Source organism: Scyliorhinus canicula, unplaced genomic scaffold, assembly GCF_902713615.1.
Source record: "Scyliorhinus canicula unplaced genomic scaffold, sScyCan1.1, whole genome shotgun sequence".
NCBI lineage: Eukaryota > Metazoa > Chordata > Chondrichthyes > Carcharhiniformes > Scyliorhinidae > Scyliorhinus > Scyliorhinus canicula.
The window spans coordinates 374,127-391,847 of NW_024055425.1; the positions used below are offsets into that span (position 1 = coordinate 374,127).

At 53.5% G+C, this 17,721-nt stretch overlaps 1 pseudogene; it reads right to left on the minus strand.

The window, feature by feature from the left end:
• LOC119959294 overlaps positions 1 to 16,694 on the minus strand; it is an 80,921-nt pseudogene extending 64,227 nt beyond the window's left edge.
• Positions 16,695 to 17,721: the final 1,027 nt, after the last annotated feature.

Sequence of the window (17,721 nt, forward strand, 5' to 3'; positions counted from 1 at the left end):
AGGTGGAAATAGACGGTCTTGGTGATGATGTCGATATGTGATTGACAGCTCTACTTGTGACAAAATATTTTGGGATGTGTATGAACCAGGGTTCAGCTTCAGGCTGTCATCAGGGAGAGGGGTGGAGATGGTGCTGAGGAAACGGAGTTCATAGCAGAGAAGCAAAGACAATGGGATAATTGTCTGATAATGTGGTGACCAGAACTGCATGCATTTCTCTAAAGGCGGCCGAACAAAGGTTTATATAGCTGCAACATGATTTCCCAACTCCTGTACTCAATGCCCTGGCTGATGAAGGCAAGCATTCCATATGCCTTCTTAATCCCCTTGGCCACCAGTGTTGCCACTTTTAGGTAACTGTGGACCTGCACGCCCAGATCCCTCTGTAGGTTACTGTTACTAAGGGTTCTGCCATTTACAGTATAATTCATACCTAGATTTGATCCTCCAAATAGCATCACCTCGCTTTTGACCAGATTAAACTTCATCTGCCATTTCGGTGCCCAAGTCTCCAATCTATCTATATCCTGTTGTACCCTCTGATAATCATCGGCACTATCAGCACCTCCGCCAATCTTTGTGCCATCCACAAACTTACTAATCAGACCATCCACATTTTCCTCCACGTCATTTATATATACTACAACAACAGAGGTCCCAGCACTGATCCCTGTGGAACACCAGTAGCTACAGATCTCCATTCTGAAAAATACCCTTCCACAGCTACTTTGTCTACTATAACCGAGCCAGTTCAGTATCCATCCAGCCGGCCCACCCCCAATCCCATCCAGCCGGCCCACCCCCACCCCCGATCCCATCCAGCCAGCCCACCCCCAATCCCATCCAGCCAGCCCACCCCCAATCCCATCCAGCCGGCCCGCCCCCAATCCCATCCAGCCGGCCCACCCCCAATCCCATCCAGCCGGCCCACCCCCAATCCCACCGAGCCGGCCCACCCCCAATCCCATCCAGCCGGCCCACCCCCAATCCCATCCAGCCCACCCCCAATCCCATCCAGCCGGCCCACCCCCACCCCCAATCCCACCGAGCCGGCACACCCCCAATCCCATCCAGCCGGCCCACCCCCAATCCCATCCAGCCGGCCCACCCCCAATCCCATCCAGCCCACCCCCAATCCCATCCAGCCGGCCCACCCCCACCCCCAATCCCACCGAGCCGGCACACCCCCAATCCCATCCAGCCGGCCTACCCCCAATCCCATCCAGCCGGCCCGCCCCCAATCCCATCCAGCCGGCCCGCCCCCAATCCCATCCAGCCGGCCCAGCCCCAATCCCATCCAGCCGGCCCACCCCCAATCCCACCCAGCCGGCCCACCCCCAATCCCATCCAGCCGGCCCACCCCCAATCCCATCCAGCCGGCCCACCCCCAATCCCATCCAGCCGGCCCACCCCCAATCCCATCCAGCCGGCCCGCCCCCAATCCCATCCAGCCGGCCCACCCCCAATCCCATCCAGCCGGCCTCCAATCCCATCCAGCCGGCCCACCCCCAATCCCATCCAGCCGGCCCCCAATCCCATTCAGCCGGCCCACCCCAATCCCATCCAGCCGGCCCACCCCCAATCCCATCCAGCCGGCCCACCCCCACCCCCACCCCCAATCCCATCCAGCCGGCCCACCCCCCAATCCCATCCAGCCGGCCCACCCCCAATCCCATCCATCCGGCCCACCCCCAATCCCATCCAGCCAGCCCACCCCCAACCCCACCCAGCTGGCCCACCGCCACCCCCAATCCCATCCAGCCAGCCCGCCCCCAATCCCATCCAGCCGGCCCACCCCCACCCCCAATCCCATCCAGCTGGCCCACCCCCGATCCCATCCAGCCGGCCCACCCCCGATTCCATCCAGCCGGCCCGCCCCCGATCCCATCCAGCCGGCCCGCCCCGATCCCATCCAGCCGGCCGCCCCCAATCCCATCCAGCCGGCCCACCCCCAATCCCATCCAGCGGGCCCACCCCCAATCCCATCCAGCGGGCCCACCCCCAATCCCATCCAGCGGGCCCACCCCCAATCCCATCCAGCGGGCCCACCCCCAATCCCATCCAGCGGGCCCACCCCCAATCCCATCCAGCCGGCCCGTCCCCAATCCCATCCAGCCGGCCCGTCCCCAATCCCATCCAGCCGGCCCGCCCCCAATCCCATCCAGCCGGCCCGCCCCCAATCCCATCCAGCCGGCCCGCCCCCAATCCCATCCAGTCGGCCCGTCCCCAATCCCATCCAGCCGGCCCGTCCCCAATCCCATCCAGCCGGCCCGCCCCCAATCCCATCCAGCCGGCCCGCCCCCAATCCCATCCAGCCGGCCCGCCCGCAATCCCATCCAGCCCGCCCGCAATCCCATCCAGCCGGCCCACCCCCAATCCCATCCAGCCGGCCCGCCCGCAATCCCATCCAGCCCACCCCCAATCCCATCCAGCGGGCCCACCCCAAATCCCATCCAGCCGGCCCACCCCCAATCCCATCCAGCCGGCCCACCCCCAATCCCATCCAGCCGGCCCACCCCAAATCCCATCCAGCCGGCCCACCCCCCAATCCCAACCAGCCCACCCCCAATCCCATCCAGCCGGCCCACCCCCAATCACACCCAGCCGGCCCACCCCCAATCCCAACCAGCCGGCCCACCCCCAATCCCATCCAGCCGGCCCAACCCCAATCCCATCCAGCCGGCCCCAATCCCATCCAGCCGGCCCCCAATCCCATCCAGCCGGCCCCCAATCCCATCCAGCCGGCCCCCAATCCCATCCAGCCGGCCCGCCCCCGATCCCATCCAGCCGGCCCAACCCCACCCCAATCCCATCCAGCCGGCCCATCCCCAATCCCATCCAGCCGGCCCACCCCCAATCCCATCCACCCGGCCCGCCCCCAATCCCATCCACCCGGCCCGCCCCCAATCCCATCCACCCGGCCCGCCCCCAATCCCATCCACCCGGCCCGCCCCCAATCCCATCCAGCCGGCCCATCCCCAGTCCCATCCAGCCGGCCCACCCCCCAATCCCATCCAGCCGGCCCACCCCCAATCCCATCTAGCCGGCCCACCCCCAATCCCATCCAGCCGGCCCACCCCCAATCCCATCCAGCCGGCCCACCCCCAATCCCATCCAGCCGGCCCCCCCCCCCAATCCCATCCAGCCGGCCCACCCCAATCCCATCCACCCCCAATACCATCCAGCCGGCCCACCCCCAATCCCATCCAGCCGGCCCACCCCCACCCCCACCCCCAATCCCATCCAGCCGGCCCGCCCCCAATCCCATCCAGCCGGCCCACCCCCAATCCCATCCAGCCGGCCCACCCCCCAATCCCATCCAGCCGGCCCACCCCCAATCCCATCCAGCCGGCCCACCCCCAATCCCATCCAGCCTGCCCACCCCCACCCCCAATCCCATCCAACCAGCCCACCCCCACCCCCATCCAGCCGGCCCACCCCCAATCCCATTCAGCCCAACCCCAATCCCATCCAGCCGGCCCACCCCCAATTCCATCCAGCCGGCCCACCCCCAATCCCATCCAGCCGGCCGACCCCCAATCCCATCCAGCCGGCCCACCCCCTATCCCACGCAGCCCCAATCCCATTGAGCCGGCCCGCCCCCAATCCAATCCAGCCGGCCCGCCCCCACCCCAATCCCATCCAGCCGGCCCACCCCCAATCCCATCCAGCCGGCCCACCCCCACCCCCAATCCCATCCAGCCGGCCCACCCCCAATCCCATCCACCCGGCCCACCCCCAATCCCATTCTGCCCACCCCCAATCCCATCCAGCCGGCCCACCCACAATCCCACTCAGCCAGCCCACCCCCATCCAGCCGGCCCACCCCCACCCCCACCCCCACCCCCATCCAGCCGGCCCGCCCCCAATCCCATCCAGCCGGCCCGCCCCCAATCCCATCCAGCCGGCCCGCCCCCAATCCCATCCAGCCGGCCCACCCCCAATCCCATCCAGCCGGCCCACCCCCACCCCCACCCCCACCCCCATCCAGCCGGCCCACCCCCAATCCCATCCAGCCGGCACACCCCCAATCCCATCCAGCCCACCCCCAATCCCATCCAGCCAACCCGCCCCCAATCCCATCCACCCGGCCCACCCACAATCCCATCCAGCCGGCCCGCCCCCAATCCCATCCAGCCGGCCTGCCCCCAATCCCATCCAGCCGGCCCGCCCCCAATCCCATCCAGCCGGCCCACCCCCCAATCCCATCCAGCCGGCACGCCCCCAATCCCATCCAGCTGGCCCACCCCCCAATCCCATCCAGCCGTCCGCCCCCAATCCCATCCAGCCGGCCCGCCCTCAATCCCATCCAGCCGGCCCACCCCCCAATCCCATCCAGCCGGCCCGCCCCCAATCCCATCCAGCCGGCCCCCAATCCCATCCAGCCGGCCCACCCCCAATCCCACCCCCATCCAGCCGGCCCACCCCCAATCCCATCCAGCCGGCCCAACCCCAATCCCATCCAGCCGGCCCAACCCCAATCCCATGTGATTTTAGTTTTTGTACCAGTCTGCCATTTGGCCTTGTCAAACACCCTGACTAAAGTCCATATAAACTACACCCACAGCCATTCCATCAATATTCTTTGTCAGCTCTTCAAAAAACACAAACCAAATTGATGGGACATGACGTTCCCCGTACAAAACCATTCTGCCTGTTACTAACCAATCCATTTTTCTCCAAATGTGCATATATCCTGTCCCTCAGTATCTTTTCCAAAAGCTTCCCCATCACTGATGTCAGGCTCTCCAGCCTATAATTTGCTGGATTATCCCTGCTTCCTTTCTTGAACAAGAGAACAACAGTGGCTATTCCCCAGTGCTCTGGGACCTCGCCTGTGGTCGAAGAGGATGTGAAGATATCTGTTAAGACCCCAGCTATTTCTCCCCCTGCCTCCCGTAGGAACCTGGGATAGATCCCATCCGGCCCTGGGGACTTGTCTACCTTAATACAATTTAGGATACTTAACACTTCCTCCGTTGATATATTGACGTTCTCAAGAGAGTTCACACATCTATCCCTGACCTCAACATCTGTCATGTCCTTCTCCCTGGTGAATACCAATACAAAGTACTTCATTTTTGAAAAAGATATTTATTACATTTCCAAAGACGAACAATAGCAACAATATAAACAGACAGGTATACAGAATATATAGGTAAGGATTCAGAAAAGTCATATACATAGGTCTTTAAAACAACAATCAAACTATCCCCATTTTACCCTAACCCCCTTAATCCTCCATCGTGTCCAGTTCTTTAAAGATTGAGATGAATGGCGGCCACCTCTGGTCGAACCTCTGAGCCCCGAATGGTATATTTGGTCTTCTCCAGATATAGAAATGATACCATATCCCCCAACCATGCGGATGCTTTAGATGGAGTGGGAGATCTCTAACTGAGCAATATTCGCCTCCTGACTATCAAAGAAGCAAACATGAGAACGTCCGCCCCAACCCCCGAATGGAGCCGGTAAGTCCGAGACTCCAAATATTGCTGCCAGTGGGCAAGGTTCTAGGGCCACCCGTAAAATCTGAGATTTCCTATCAAAAAGGAAACCTAGTAGATAGCAAGGTGTCGAATGTTGTGCATATCCTCATTGTGTTATCTACAGAGGAGGCCTGATCTGAAATATACAGAAGTAGATCATTGGCGTAGAGAGTGATACCCGGTGCTCCACTCCATCCCGGCAGATACACTTCCACTCATCAGGTGACCTCAATGCTATCGAGAGTGGCTCAATAACTGATGCTAAGAACAGTGGGGAAAGGGGACAGCCCTGTCTAGTGTCCCTGCCTCATAGAAAGTATTCTGAAGATAACGTATTCGGACACATGTTGGCTTCAGGGACATTGTACATCAGAGGAATCCAAGAGGTAAATTTACGGCCAAAACTAAATCTCTCCCAAGATCTTTTTTTAAAATGTTTTTATTCTCCATTTTCACAGTTTCCTCCAAAACTTACACCCCACCCACAAACAGTAAACGGTAACAAATATAAAGTCAACCCCCTTAACAACAACAACGATCCCATCCTCCCACCACCACAAACAACAGCCCACCTGTCAATATAAGCATCCAATAAAACAAACCCTCCCACAGTGGAAACAAAATAACAAATGAGAAAAAGGAGGAGTCTGGGACCGTCCATGGTCACCATAGAGTCCACCCCCCCCCCGCCCCCCCACACCCACACACACACTCAATGCCGTTCAACCTCTGAAAGAGTGCCGTACATGATACCCAAGAGTTGTAAACCACCCCCCACTCCTTCCCAACTCCTCCCGCCCACTGCCTCTTGTACAACTCCTTCCCCCAACCTCGGTTCCTTCCCCTCCAACTTTCCACCCCAGCTAGACCACTCAGACCCTGTTCTGCCAGGCTCCGATGGCCGCAGCCCCTCCCCCACCTCACTCCCGTTCACGTTTAAACCGGCCAGCGTGGAGGCCCTCGCCCAGGTCCCTTTCCCCCTTGCCCGACCCTAGGAAAGTCCAAAAATCCCCCTTTTAGCGCACAAACCCCGCATATCCACCTACACCCCAAAGAGCCCTCACTTTGAGTGAAAGTCCCATCACTTCCCTTGTTCAAATATATACAACATCGGCTCCTTTAGCCCATACACCCGCACGCAGTGAAACAAAAACAAAAAGAAAAGAAAATACAGTCATGAGGTTACATCGGCACATGGCCATTTCTCAATTTCTCAGTTCTGCCACAATCCTTCTGCCTTCGCAAACTCCTCCGCTGCCTCCGCCGTTCCAAAATAAAAGTCCTTGAGCTTGCAAGTCACCCTCAGCTTCGCTGGATATACAATGCCGCACTGCACCTTGCTAATGTAGTGCCCTCTTCACCCAGTTGAAAGCAGCCCACCTCCTCGGCAGCTCTACCGGTCCTGGTATACACGTATACCAGCTCCAGCCCACTGCACCACCCGCTTCTGCTTGGCCCAGCACAGGACCTTCTCCTTCACACTGTACCTACGGAAGCACAGAGTCACTACCCTTGGCGGCTCACTCGCCTTTGGTACAGGCCTCCGCGACCGATGTGCCCGATCCAGAGGGATCCTCCCCCCTCCCCAATAGTTTCGTCAGCATTGCAGCAAAATACTCAGTCGGCCTCGGCCCTTCAACTCCTTCGGGCAGCCCCACAATCCTCAAATTCTGTTGCCTGGATCTGTTTTCCAGATCTTCCATTTTCCCTCGCAGATCCTTGTTAATCTCCATCACCTTCCGCATCTCCTTCCCCATCGAGGTAAGTTGATCACCGTGCTGCAATAATGGCTCCTCTACTTCCTTCAGCGCCTCACCTTGAACCCGCACCTCCGCCACTGCGCTAGCCACCGCCGTCCTCACCGGGGAAATCGCCTCCTCCACCAGCACACTCAAAACCTCCCTCACCTCCTTCCTCATTATCTCCATGTATTTTGTAAACTGCCTTTCGAATTCTGCAGCCATTACCTTAGTTATTTCTTCAGCCGTAAGCAATGCGGCTCCCCTGGTGCTCCAGCCTCCATTTTCCTTGGTGACCCCGCAGTGACCTTTCCACTCCCCAACGAACTTTCAGCTGTTTTCACAGCCGTTTTCTTACTGGACCTCGACATATCCCTTCCCTGTACTTTCTCCTGGCCTTCACCGCCTTCGCTGCCCCTCGGACCGGGCATCAATCCCCGACAATGCCGTTCCCGAACGGGAGCCCTCCAACACGCGGCTGACTCCCGCCCGCCGTCACCGGAAGTCAGCCGTCACTGCTTCTTCAATGGCCTTTGTGAGATCTTTTCACAGTTGTTCCCTCTGCTGCTAGAATTCAGCTCTCTCCCAAGATCTTAAGAGTTGGTTCCATTCCACCCTATCCAATACTTTCTCTGCCTCCAAAGATACTATGACTTCAGGTTCCAGAGCAGCGGTGGGTTAAAGGACAATGTTTAAGAAGTGCCGGACATTGGCAGACACACGTCAGCCTTTAATAAAGCCTGTCCGATCCTCAGACACTATAACTGGGAGACAGGGCTCCATTCGGGAAGCCAGGACCTGAGCCAGCAGTTTAACATCTGTGTTAAGAAGTGAAATGGGTCAGTTTGACCCACACTCTGCTGGGTCCCTTCTGCCAGATTGCAGCCACCAATACATTTCAGTGTTTCTCCTGGGAATAATGGGGAGTCCAATTCCCGGCTCCTGCCTTGCCCGATGGTCGGGATGTGTAAACCATCTAGAAAACTCTTCACATCTGAAGTGTTTGGAGAAGCTCTGACTCATACAGCTCATGGTAATACGAGCTGAAAGCCGCATTAACCTGGAGAGGAGCTGAAACCAAGTTACCTTCCTTGTTCCAAACCAAAGGGGTTTCTCGAGAGGCAGTCTGCCTCGAGCTGATATGCAGGAAGTCAACCCACCTCCTCCCCACGTTCACACACGGTGCCCTGGAACGCCGTAACTGATGTAGGCCTTATCCGTAGATATCAATTCAAATTGGAGCTGTAAATTTGGTCTGTGAATCAGTCGGCCCGTCATTGGGGCAAGTGAGTATTGACGGTCAACTTTCAAGATGGAGTCCACGAGCCTTTGTCGTTCTACTCTCTCCGTTTTCATGATGTGAGCCTGATATGAGATAATCTCCCCCCTTATGACGGCCTTTTAGGGTTTCCCAGAGTGTCGAAGGAGATATTGACTGTTTTGTTGAGGTTAATAAAGTCTGCTATGGCAGCAGACAAATGCCCACAAAATTTATCATCAGACATCAAAGTGGCGTCTAGTCTCCAAGGTGGGTGTTTGGAAGGACCAAAATCAAATCGAAAATCAACAAAATGAGGGTCATGATCAGAGATGACAATCGCCGAGTATTCGGCTGTCACCACTGAAGGAGGAGGGACTTAACAATCAAAACGTCAATTCGGGAATAGGCACGGTCAACATGAGAAAAAAAGGAAAATTATTTCCTGTTTGGATGCAGAAAAGGCCATGGATCCCCCCGCCCCTCACCAATCCATCCCATAAATGAGGACAGTGCCCTGGACATCCCAGATGGGCTCAGAGACTTAGACATGGATCGGTCCAATTTCGAGTCCAAGGCCCAGTTCAGGTCACCTCCTAGAATCATCGATGCGAATATAAGTCAGGGAGGAGGTCCACCGAAGAGTTTCCAAAATTTGGATCATCCCAGCTGGGGGCAGAAATGTTTACGAAAATAACCGGAGTGTTTTCCAGTGAACCACAGACAATAATATAGCGACCATTGGGATTATCCATAATCCGAGAGGGGGTAAATTGTCCTATTTATGGATTAGTATTGCCGTGCTTCTAGCCCGACCGTTATAGCCGGAATGAAAGACTTGTCCCACCCAATATCTGCAAAGCCTTATCTGGTCCTTCACACACAGATGGATTTCCTGTAGAATACGAGACCCGAGTTTAGACCGTTGAGATGAGCAGAAACCCCAGCCTGCTTCACTGGACCATTTACCCCAAACATTCCAGGTTACAAGGCCAAGTGGAGATCTCCCATTAATTCCTACACCCGGGTCAGCCATAACTTCTGAAGAATATCAAGCAAGGGATCTTGACAAGCCAAAGGTGAGGAGATCCATCCAGGACGGCAACCGAGCCCGGCCCAATGGCCAGACAGACACAGTGTGGCGACCCCATAAAACAACTAACCCCTCCCCATCCCTCCCTAACCCAACAACACCCATCAGTAATATTCCCCAACAATCCCTTATCTCTAAATCTCTACATAACATAGTCCGACCACAACAATATTCTGAGCTCCTATTCACACGGTGTTTGGGATGAGGAGCTACAGCACCTCGCCGTCCCTCCCATCAGCACCTCGCCGTCCCTCCCCGTCAGCACCTCGCCGTCCCTCCCGTCAGCACCTCGCCGTCCCTCCCGTCAGCTCCTCGCCGTCCCTCCCGTCAGCACCTCGCCGTCCCTCCCGTCAGCTCCTCGCCGTCCCTCCCGTCAGCACCTCGCCGTCCCTCCCGTCAGCACCTCGCCGTCCCTCCCGTCAGCACCTCGCCGTCCCTCCCGTCAGCACCTCGCCGTCCCTCCCGTCAGCACCTCGCCGTCCCTCCCGTCAGCACCTCGCCGTCCCTCCCGTCAGCACCTCCCTTCAGCACCTCGCTGTCAGCACCTCGCCGTCCCTCCCAACAGCGCCTCGCCGTCCCTCCCATCAGCACCTCGCCGTCCCTCCCGTCAGCACCACGCCGTCCCTCCCGTCAGCACCTCGCCGTCCCTCCCGTCAGCGCCTCGCCGTCAGCACCTCGCCGTCCCTCCCATCAGCGCCTCGCCGTCAGCACCTCGCCGTCCCTCCCGTCAGCACCTCGCCTTCCCTCCCGTCAGCGCCTCGCCGTCCCTCCCGTCAGCACCTCGCCGTCCCTCCCGTCAGCACCTCGCCGTCCCTCCCGTCAGCACCTCGCCGTCCCTCCCATCAGCACCTCGCCGTCCCTCCCGTCAGCACCTCGCCGTCCCTCCCATCAGCACCTCGCCGTCCCTCCCGTCAGCACCTCGCCATCAGCACCTCGCCGTCCCTCCCGTCAGCATCTCGCCGTCCCTCCCGTCAGCACCTCGCCGTCCCTCCCGTCAGCACCTCGCCGTCCCTCCCATCAGCACCTCACCGTCCCTCCCGTCAGCACCTCGCCGTCAGCACCTCGCCGTCCCTCCCATCAGCACCTCGCAGTCCCTCCCATCAGCTAACCTCATCCTGAGCTGGGAGGCTCTCCACTCAATCATAGACTCAAAGAAAAACTCTTTCACTGATATAATTCACAATGCAACCAGAGTGCGAAGAAGAAAAAGTACAACACGTGTAAAATCCAACAATAACTTCATATCCTAAATTTTGTACAGACAATGTAAAAACTCCTGAACCTCAAAACACAGAGTAACTCTAATATATCCAGACAAACACAGTAACTCTAATATATCCAGACAAACACAGTAACTCTGATATATCCAGACAACACAGTAACTCTGATATATCCAGACAACACAGTAACTCTGATATATCCAGACAACACAGTAAGACTCCTGAACGTCACAACACAGAATAATTCCAATCAGGAGAATCAAACAGAGTTCTAATTGAGATTCTGAACAAAGTAATTTGCTCTTCAGGAGAGTTGAAGATCCTTTTCCCCGACACACAGAGGCAGGCTGGATAGATCGAGCCAAATCTGAAATGTTTATGCAAAATGGATTTCACCCCGTTAAAGGCTGCCCCCTTTTCTTCACCAGTCCGCACTCAGGTCCTGCTGTAACCGAACGGAGAGGCCTTCCCAGTGCTCCCTGGCCCAGCAAAGGACCTGTTCTTCCTTCTTAAAATTATGGAACTGAACAATAACCGCATGCGGGGGTCCCCAGCACGAGGTGTCGATCGCAATGAACGAGGTGCATGATCCGGGGGGAGGGAGAGCGGACTTTCACCCATCATTTTCAAAATCATGTTGGTAAAATATTCCGTGGGCGTTTGCCCTCCACCCCCTCAGTCAGACTCATGATCTGGGTGTTCTGCCGCCGCGAACAATTTTCTAAGTCATTCAACTTAGCCCTTAGACTGTTATTAATTCCCACCACTGATGATAGACTGGTTTCTAATGAAGAAATCCAATCGCTGTGATCAGATAGGGCAATTTCCATTGTGGAAACCTGACAGGGCCTAGTTTTGATCCCGATTAAATTGGATATCTTAAAGAATTGAACCCTCTAAATTAAACTGCAGTTCAAACCTCTTGCAGACTGATGGGAATTCGGACTTGGCCAAAGTCAAAACACAACCCATAGACAAACTGCCAGAACATGTCTGGAGCTGCCATGTCAATCACACATCAAGATATCATTGCTCCTTTCATACACACCGATTTGTTTTGGGTAGCCCAGACCGAGCCAGATTCTCGGGCACCCACAGTTCCTGCCGTTGGCTTATGCAACAGGTTCTGTGCAGCAGCACCACCGGAGATGGACACCTGGGGGTTGGGCCCCGGTGTCCTGTCACATGGACATCAAGAAACCCAGTGGTTGTTGGGACCCCCTCCAGAGACCTCATTGGCCGGAAGCCAGAGATGTTTCTGGAAAGGTGGGGAGGGAGGGGGATAAAGGTAGATGCCCCAAAACACACCAGTGGCGAAAACTCCACGCAGAGGCAATCGAGACGTCTGACCAGAGGTTGAAACAAGCAGCGTGTGAGACCCACCTTCACAACGACAGACCTGAAAGATTCAGAGAATCAAACCCACGTCTCAACCGGAGTCATCTTTACGGGTAGTAAAACCAATCCTGGGCAGCTTTGGTAAATGTTATTGGGTTAACTCAAGGGTAAATATTGTTGTTTAATAAAGTTAGTTTGATTTTATATTGTGTAGTCCTTTGTTTGCCTCGACAATAAAGACATTTGGGTAAAACCTTTGACTCATACACTGGTTGAAAGTGTCAGAGAAGAATTTACAGATACAACACCGTATTTGTAACTGGGATCCAGGTGCTTCTAGAATTTTGCCCATATTTTCGATTTTCACGGACATATGAGCAAGAGATTCATCCACTGACATCTTCAGCTCCTCTGCCAAACCCTGACGGTGTTTTCCTAATTCAGCCGTTCCAATGCGGCTGCTGTCGGCAGCGTGTTCAGCGTTGGAGAAGGAGGACTCGCCCCCGCCATCTTGCAGCCCACCGAGTCCTGAGAAGCCTCAGAGTCCCAGGAGTAAGTGCGGCCCACTTCTTTTCTATTCTTCTTTCTCGGCATTATCTTGAAGTTTGTGTATTTGTCTGTCGAGTATCATAGAATTTACAGTGCAAAAGGAGGCCATTCAGCCCATCGAGTCAGCACTGGCTCTTGGAAAGAGCACGCTACCTTTTGTAAATCCATGCTGACTTTGTCCGATTACACCACTGCTTTCCAAATGCTGTGCTATGAAATCCTTGATAATGGACTCCAGCAACTTCCCTCCTACTGATGTCAGGCTCACTGGTCTATAGTTCCCTGTTTTCTCTCTACCTCCCTTCTGAATAGTGGGATTACATTCGCTACCCTCCAATCTGTAGGAACAATTCCAGAGTCGACAAGAATTTTGGAAAATGACCACCATTGGATCTCCTATTTCCAGAGCCTGGAGATTTTATAGACGGATACAGATAGTCTCGGAGATTGGGCCAAAATTTGGCCGATGGAGTTTAATGTAGATAAGTGTCAGGTTATCCATTTAGACTGAAAAATAGAAAGGACAATTATCTGAATGGAAGCAGATTCAAGATGTGTTGGGCAGAGGGATCTGGGTCAATTTGTGGAACTCGCTGCCCCATAGTGCAGTGGAATTTGAGTCATTAAATGGTTTGAAGAAGAAGATAGATAGATTTCTGATTATAAAAATGGATTAAAGGGATATGGGGAACAGATGGGGAGGTGGATTTGAGACGAGGAACAGATAGGCCGTGATCTGATTGAATAGCGGAGCGATCTGATTGAATAGCGGAGCAGGCTTGAAGGGCCGAATTGTGTACTTCTACTAATTCTTATGTTCCTATGTACTGTCCAAGATAAAATTAATGTATTACATCTGCTCCAGTGGATCATTTCAGTGGAAATGTGCTCTCGCTCAAAGACTATCAGCCGACTGGAGTGAACATTGGAAGACTGGCCAGCCCACAGAGAAACCTTCTGATCTCCCACTTCACCAACTGTCATAATGACCATGGCTCAATCCTGGATGTGATAAAGAGCAGCAGAAATCAGCAGAATCCAACCCCTGTAATTACTTGTGAACTCGCTGGTGTTTCTGCAAGTAGGATGTACTACTGAATCCTTTCCCACACACGGAGCAGGAAAACGGCTTCTCCTTAGTGTGAACTCGCTGGTGTCTGAGCAGGTTGGATGAATTAACAAATCCCTTCTGACACACAGAGCAGGTGAATAGTCGCTCCCCAGTGTGAAGTCGCTGGTGTGTTACCAAGTTGGATGAATTAACAAATCCCTTCTGACACACAGAGCAGGTGAATGGTCTCTCCCCAGTGTGAAGTCGCTGGTGTGTTACCAAGTTGGATGAATTAACAAATCGCTTCCGACACACAGAGCAGGTAAACGGCTTCTCCCCAGTGTGAATTCGCTGGTGTGTTACCAAGTTGGATGAATTAATAAATCTCTTCCTGCACACTTTGCAGGTGAATGGCCTCATTGCGGCGTGAACTCGCTGGTGTATCAGCAAGTTGGATGAATTAGTAAATCCCTTCTCAACCACTGAGCAGGTGAATGGCTTCTCCTCAGTGTGAACCCCCTGGTGTGTCAGCAGGTTGGATGAATCTATGACTCCTTGCCGACACACTGAGCAGGTGAATGGCGTCTCCCCGGTGCGAACTCGCCGCTGTGTCAGCAGGTTGGATGAAACAGTAAATCCCTTCCCACACTGAGAGCAAATGAACAGTCTCTCCCTGGTGTGAGTACGTCGGTGAGTTTCCAGCACAGACGGGAAAATGAATTCCATCCCACAATCCCCACATTTCCACGGTTTCCCCATGGTGTGTCTCGGTGCTTTTCCAGTCACACGGATGGTAAAACGGCCGATGGTTTCCCCCGTGCTAACGAATTGAGTGTCTCTGTTAGATCTCAATGTGAAGTTTGGTTTGAGATTTCTTGCTGCAAATCTTCCCCTTTGAATATCCTGTTAAAGGAGTTTACAAATGTCATCACGGTCAGTACAGCTCAGAAATTCAGAACAGACAATTCTAGTTGCAGTGGAACATGCTTTCCTCGCTCGTTCCCCAAAAGCTGTAAATTTCCACGCACGCATCTGTACAAACTCACACTCTCTCTCTCTTGGTCCGTCCATTCTCACTCCATATTCACCCTCCCTATTCTCCTGAAGCTGCTAATTCATGTTGATCAACAGATCGACACTCAGCATTTCCTGATCTTGACCAAGATATTGTGACATCCCAAGAAATAGGAGCAGGAGACGGTCATTCAGCCCATCAAGTCTGCTCCACCATTTAATAAGTTCATGGCTGGTCTGATACTAATCTCAAATCTTCAATTCCAGGGAATAAATATGGTGCAGAATTTGATGGTTAATATCAGCTGATGGACAGAAGAGAAATGATCTCGAGTGCAGGAAAAACAATTCCTGACCATGGGAAGATAAAGATGGTAAATCAGCAGCACATAGCCAAGGGATGGGTTGCAGTGACAACTTCATTCAGACACATTGGAAGAAATAACAGTAAAATACTAAACATGGTTAAAATAAATACCCTATTAGAGGCAGAAGTTGAACAATGGCAGAGAGGTGATGAGGGAGGGCAGAGCTGAAACAGAGCAATGTGTGAACTTGAATTCAGATCCACAGTAAAGGAGACAAACCTGCCCCAGAGCCCAGAAACCAGAGCACAGACAACAAAGCACAATTCTAAAAACTCTAAATTATAGATGAATGCTCAATAATACTCACTTCTGGAACAATTTCACGGATTTCAAATGTAAAACCTCCTATGGAGTCTGCAGCTGCAAAGATATCAGAAGCACTGGAATCAGAGAAAAATCACAGTTTTCAAATCTTCTAACTCCCTGTAAAATGAGATTACAAGAGTCGTGTGTCAATTGTGGTCAGAGAGTAACATTTTTTCTTTATCTCAGATTGCTGTGTGTAAATCCTCCCCATCTATCTCCCTGTAAACGGAGTTTCCAAAGTCCAAGATATAAATTCATTAAAACTCTCTCCCCATTTCCTGGCCTAGGATTACTATGGGATACACTTACATTGGAAGCAGTTCAGACAAGGGTCACTAAGCTGATTCCTGGCATGAAGGGGTTTGTTTTATGATGGAAAGGTTGGCCAGGGTGTGCATATACTGATTGTATTTTAGATAAATGAAAGGTAATCTTACAGCAGCAGAGAGGATTCTGAGGGTGCTTGACAGGTGCTGAAAGGATGTTTCTCCTCAACAGGGAATCTTCCACTGCAAGAAAAGTTTAAAAATCAGTGTCTAAGACAGAAATGAGGAGAAATTGCTTCTCTCAGAGCGCCAGTTGCCGGTGGAATTCTCTGCCCAGTGAGCAGTGGAGGCGTGGCCATTGAATTTATTCAAGGCTGCATTATACACCATTTTTACTGGCAGGGGAGTAAAAGGTGAGGAAGGTTCATTGTCTGAAGGAAAATGGAGTTAAGACAATGATCAAATGAGCCACAATTGTCCGAATGGCCTCTTACTGCTAATAATTCTGATAATCTTATTCTTCTGTTATTGGGATGGGCGCACATGCGCTTTGCAGCAATTCCCCTCCCCCCGCCCTCACCCTGAAGAGGGCGCCCGTTCTCCCGGACCATTCAATCAATGAGTCAAACATTTTCTCTCCTGGTCACCAGAACCCTGAAGCTCCTCCTACTTTCCGTGACGGCACCAAGATGGCCGCTCATGCGCTCTGCTCCCCGCTGAACGAAGATGGGGACAATGGAACTGGGCCCAATCTGGATAAAAGCCCATCAGCTGCAAACACGGGGCCTGCAGGGTCTCTTCCTGCCGAGGGCCTTTCCCGGGTGTTTATGAAGCCTCCGCTCCCTCCCTTCCCCCCGGTTCCCGGCTCCATTCCTCCCTCCTTCCCACCGCCGCTCACCCGCGGAAACAGCCCCTTCAGCGCTCGCAGAGCTTCGAGCAGGATGACAGTGCGCATGCTCCAGATACAATACTGCGCCTGCGTACTGGGCTCCTGTGGAATGAATAGGGCACATTCACCGCCGCAATGGATGTTGGGTAATATCAGCACCATTCAAACCTCAAACAACGAATACAAAATAACAATTTTGCCATTTGACCTCAACTAATTTTCAAAAATCATAAATGATTATGAATTGATGATCTATGTTACATGTGTCAGAGTTCTGTGTGTGCCTATGTCGAGGTTTTAAAGCTTTTCTACTGTTTCTTCTCTCTCTACCCTGCCGGTGCTAACTCTTGCTGGGTTCAATTGCAGTTACTGATTTCTCTCCCTGTTCATAATACTGAATATTCATTGTTTTGTTGAATGATAATGCACAGAGGGAAACCATTTGGCTCATCATATTGGCTAGCAGTGTCAGAACCTGATTGAGTTTAACTGAATATGTCTCCAGACCCCACCTACTGCACTGACTTTAATAACAAAGGGCCAAGGGAGGATTCCGGTGTGTTCAGAGTGGGTGAATTGTGGAATTACAAAGAAAAGGTATTGATATCCTGAATCTTCAGAATTATCACTTGACTGGGATAGAACATAGAACATAGAACAGTACAGAACAGGCCCTTTGGCCCTCGATGTTGTGCCGAGCAATGATCACCCTACTTAAACCCACGTATCCACCCTGTACCCGTAACCCAACAACCCCCCCCCCCCCTTAACCTTACTTTTTAGGACACTACGGGCAATTTAGCATGGCCAATCCACCTAACCCGCACATCTTTGGACTGTGGGAGGAAACCGGAGCACCCGGAGGAAACCCACGCACACACGGGGAGGACGTGCAGACTCCGCACAGACAGTGACCCAGCCAGATGTTTCAGCAATAAAAAAACTCCCATGTACTTGTCAGAGGCCATGCCCAATGGACCTGTTAAAGCCAAACCATTGTTCTACTGCAGTAAGAAGTCTTACAACACCAGGTTAAAGTACAACAGGTTTGTTTCAAACACGAGCTTTCGGAGCGCAGCTCCTTCTTCAGGTGAGTCACCTGAGGAAGAAGCAATGCTCCAAAAGCTTGTGTTTGAAACAA